Raw genomic sequence first — 5,341 nt, forward strand, 5'->3', positions numbered from 1 at the left:
CGAGTTTTCCTGTTTGGGAATATGACAACTTCTTCGTCATTCTAATCAAACCAGGATGAATCGCGATGTAAGAAGCTTGATTTTGATACATAAAGTAGTGTAGAATCACCAGGAAGTGAATAAATCTCCTAGGAGTTAGGATGAAGAGCTTATCCCACTTTCAAATAAGGTGATCCCAGTTTTCCCTTTGGGAAATACAACTCTTCTTCGTCATTCTAATCAAACCAGGATGAATCGCGATGTAAAGCTTGATTTTGATACATAAAGTAGTGGAGAATCACCAGGAAGTTGAATAAATCTCTTAGGGAGTTAGGATGAAGAAGCTATCCCACTTTCAAATAAGGTGATCCCAGTTTTCCTGTTGGGAAATGACAACTTCTTCGTCATTCTAATCAAACCAGGATGAATCGCGATGTAAGAAGCTTGATTTTGATACATAAAGTAGTGGAGAATCACCAGGAAGTTGAATAAATCTCATAGGAGTTAGGATGAAGAAGCTATCCCCCACTTTCAAATAAGGTGATCCCAGTTTTCCCTGTTTGGGAAATGACAACTTCTTCGTCATTCTAATCAAACCAGGATGAATCGCGATGTAAGAAGCTTGATTTTGATACATAAAGTAGTGGAGAATCACAGGAAGTTGAATAAATCTCATAGGAGTTAGGATGAAGAAGCTATCCCACTTTCAAATAAGGTGATCCCAGTTTCCTGTTTGGGAATATGACAACTTCTTCGTCATTCTAATCAAAACAGGATGAATCGCGATGTAAGAAGCTTGATTTTGATACAAAAGTAGTGGAGAATCACTAGGAAGTTGATAAATCTCATAGGAGTTAGGATGAAGAAGCTATCCCACTTTCAAATAAGGTGATCCCAGTTTTCCTGTTTGGGAATATGACAACTTCTTCGTCATTCTAATCAACCAGGATGAATCGCGATGTAAGAGCTTGATTTTGATACATAAAGTAGTGGAGAATCCCAGGAAGTTGAATAAATCTCATAGGAGTTAGGATGAAGAAGCTATCCCACTTTCAAATAAGGTGATCCCATTTCCTGTTTGGGAATATGACAACTTCTTCGTCATTCTAATCAAACCAGGATGAATCGCGATGTAAGAAGCTTGATTTTGATACATAAAGTAGTGGAGAATCACCAGGAAGTTGAATAAATCTCATAGGAGTTAGGATGAAGAAGCTATCCCACTTTCAAATAGGTGATCCCAGTTTTCCTGTTTGGGAATATGACAACTTCTTCGTCATTCTAATCAAACCAGGATGAATCCGATGTAAGAAGCTTGATTTGATACATAAAGTAGTGGAGAATCACCAGGAAGTTGAATAAATCTCATAGGAGTTAGGATGAAGAAGCTATCCCACTTTCAAATAAGGTGATCCCAGTTTTCCTGTTTGGGAATATGACAACTTCTTCGTCATTCTAATCAAACCAGGATGAATCGCGATGTAAGAAGCTTGATTTGGATACATAAAGTAGTGGAGAATCACCAGGAAGTTGAATAAATCTCATAGGAGTTAGGATGAAGAAGCTATCCCACTTTCAAATAAGGTGATCCCAGTTTTCCTGTTTGGGAATATGACACTTCTTCTTCGTCATTCTAATCAAACAGGATGAATCGCGATGTAAGAAGCTTGATTTGATACATAAAGTAGTGGAGAATCACCAGGAAGTGAATAAATCTCATAGGAGTTAGGATGAAGAAGCTATCCCACTTTCAAATAAGGTGATCCCAGTTTTCCTGTTTGGGAATATGACAACTTCTTCGTCATTCTAATCAAACCAGGATGAATCGCGATGTAAGAAGCTTGATTTTGATACATAAAGTAGTGGAGAATCACCAGGAAGTTGAATAAATCTTAGGAGTTAGGATGAAGAAGCTATCCCACTTTCAAATAAGGTGATCCCAGTTTTCCTGTTTGGGAATATGACAACTTCTTCGTCATTCTAATCAAACCAGGATGAATCGCGATGTAAGAAGCTTGATTTTGATACATAAAGTAGTGGAGAATCACCAGGAGTTGAATAAATCTCTAGGAGTTAGGATGAAGAAGCTATCCCACTTTCAAATAAGGTGATCCCAGTTTTCCTGTTTGGGAATATGACAACTTCTTCGTCATTCTAATCAAACCAGGATGAATCGCGATGTAAGAAGCTTGATTTTGATACATAAAGTAGTGGAGAATCACCAGGAGGTTGAATAAATCTCATAGGAGTTAGGATGAAGAAGCTATCCCACTTTCAAATGAGGTGATCCCAGTTTTCCTGTTTGGGAATATGACAACTTCTTCGTCATTCTAATCAAACCAGGATGAATCGCGATGTAAGAAGCTTGATTTTGATACATAAAGTAGTGGAGAATCACCAGGAAGTGAATAAATCTCATAGGAGTTAGGATGAAGAAGCTATCCCACTTTCAAATAAGGTGATCCCAGTTTTCCTGTTTGGGAATATGACAACTTCTTCGTCATTCTAATCAAACCAGGATGAATCGCGATGTAAGAAGCTTGATTTTGATACATAAAGTAGTGGAGAATCACCAGGAAGTTGAATAAATCTCATAGGAGTTAGGATGAAGAAGCTATCCCACTTTCAAATAAGGTGATCCCAGTTTTCCTGTTTGGGAATATGACAACTTCTTCGTCATTCTAATCAAACCAGGATGAATCGCGATGTAAGAAGCTTGATTTTGATACATAAAGTAGTGGAGAATCACAGGAAGTGAATAAATCTCATAGGAGTTAGGATGAAGAAGCTATCCCACTTTCAAATAAGGTGATCCCAGTTTTCCTGTTTGGGAATATGACAACTTCTTCGTCATTCTAATCAAACCAGGATGAATCGCGATGTAAGAAGCTTGATTTTGATACATAAAGTAGTGGAGAATCACCAGGAAGTTGAATAAATCTCATATGAGTTAGGATGAAGAAACTATCCCACTTTCAAATATGGTGATCCCAGTTTTCCTGTTTGGGAATATGACAACTTCTTCGTCATTCTAATCAAGCCAGGATGAACAGCGATGTAAGAAGCTTGATTTTGATACATAAAGTAGTGGAGAATCACAGGAAGTTGAATAAATCTCATAGGAGTTAGGATGAAGAAGCTATCCCACTTTCAAATAAGGTGATCCCAGTTTTCCTGTTTGGGAATATGACAACTTCTTCGTCATTCTAATCAAACAGGATGAATCGCGATGTAAGAAGCTTGATTTTGATACATAAAGTAGTGGAGAATCACAGGAAGTGAATAAATCTCATAGGAGTTAGGATGAAGAAGCTATCCCACTTTCAAATCAGGTGATCCCAGTTTTCTGTTTGGGAATATGACAACTTCTTCGTCATTCTAATCAAACCAGGATGAATCGCGATGTAAGAAGCTTGATTTTGATACATAAAGTAGTGGAGAATCACCAGGAAGTTGAATAAATCATAGGAGTTAGGATGAAGAAGCTATCCCACTTTCAAATAGGTGATCCCAGTTTTCCTGTTTGGGAATATGACAACTTCTTCGTCATTCTAATCAAACCAGGATGAATCGCGATGTAAGAAGCTTGATTTTGATACATAAAGTAGTGGAGAATCACCAGGAAGTTGAATAAATCTCATAGGAGTTAGGATGAAGAAGTATCCCACTTTCAAATAAGGTGATCCCAGTTTTCCTGTTTGGGAATATGACAACTTTCTTCGTCATTCTAATCAAACCAGGATGAATCGCGATGTAAGAAGCTTGATTTGATACATAAAGTAGTGGAGAATCACCAGGAAGTTGAATAAATCTCATAGGAGTTAGGATGAAGAAGCTATCCCACTTTCAAATAAGGTGATCCCAGTTTTCCTGTTTGGGAATATGACAACTTCTTCGTCATTCTAATCAAACCAGGATGAATCGCGATGTAAGAAGCTTGATTTTGATACATAAAGTAGTGGAGAATCACAGGAAGTGAATAAATCTCATAGGAGTTAGGATGAAGAAGCTATCCCACTTTCAAATAAGGTGATCCCAGTTTTCCTGTTTGGGAATATGACAACTTCTTTCGTCATTCTAATCAAACCAGGATGAATCGCGATGTAAGAAGCTTGATTTGATACATAAAGTAGTGGAGAATCACCAGGAAGTTGAATAAATCTCATAGGAGTTAGGATGAAGAAGCTATCCCACTTTCAAATAAGGTGATCCCAGTTTTCCTGTTTGGGAATATGACAACTTCTTCGTCATTCTAATCAAACCAGGATGAATCGCGATGTAAGAAGCTTGATTTTGATACATAAAGTAGTGGAGAATCACCAGGAAGTTGAATAAATCTCATAGGAGTTAGGATGAAGAAGCTATCCCACTTTCAAATAAGGTGATCCCAGTTTTCCTGTTTGGGAATATGACAACTTCTTCGTCATTCTAATCAAACCAGGATGAATCGCGATGTAAGAAGCTTGATTTTGATACATAAAGTAGTGGAGAATCACCAGGAAGTGGAATAAATCTCATAGGAGTTAGGATGAAGAAGCTATCCCACTTTCAAATAGGTGATCCCAGTTTTCCTGTTTGGGAATATGACAACTTCTTCGTCATTCTAATCAAACCAATATGAATCGTGATGTAAGAAGCTTGATTTTGATACATAAAGTAGTGGAGAATCATTAGGAAGTTGAATAAATCTCATAGGAGTTAGGATGAAGAAGTTATATCCATTTCAAATAGGTGATCCCAGTTTTCCTGTTTGGGAATATGACAACTTCTTTGTCATTCTAATCAAACCAGGATGAATCGCGATGTAAGAAGCTTGATTTTGATACATAAAGTAGTGGAGAATCACCAGGAAGTTGAATAAATCTCATAGGAGTTAGGATGAAGAAGCTATCCCACTTTCAAATGGTGATCCCAGTTTTCCTGTTTGGGAATATGACAACTTCTTCGTCATTCTAATCAAACCAGGATGAATCGCGATGTAAGAAGCTTGATTTGATACATAAAGTAGTGGAGAATCACCAGGAAGTTGAATAAATCTCATAGGAGTTAGGATGAAGAAGCTATCCCACTTTCAAATAAGGTGATCCCAGTTTTCCTGTTTGGGAATATGACAACTTCTTCGTCATTCTAATCAAACCAGGATGAATCGCGATGTAAGAAGCTTGATTTGATACATAAAGTAGTGGAGAATCACTAGGAAGTTGAATAAATCTCATAGGAGTTAGGATGAAGAAGCTATCCCACTTTCAAATAAGGTGATCCCAGTTTTCCGTTTGGGAATATGACACTTCTTCTTCGTCATTCTAATCAAACCAGGATGAATCGCGATGTAAGAAGCTTGATTTTGATACATAAAGTAGTG

The sequence above is a fragment of the Brassica napus genome, chromosome C6 (assembly GCF_020379485.1).
Source record: "Brassica napus cultivar Da-Ae chromosome C6, Da-Ae, whole genome shotgun sequence".
Taxonomy (NCBI): Eukaryota; Viridiplantae; Streptophyta; class Magnoliopsida; order Brassicales; family Brassicaceae; genus Brassica; species Brassica napus.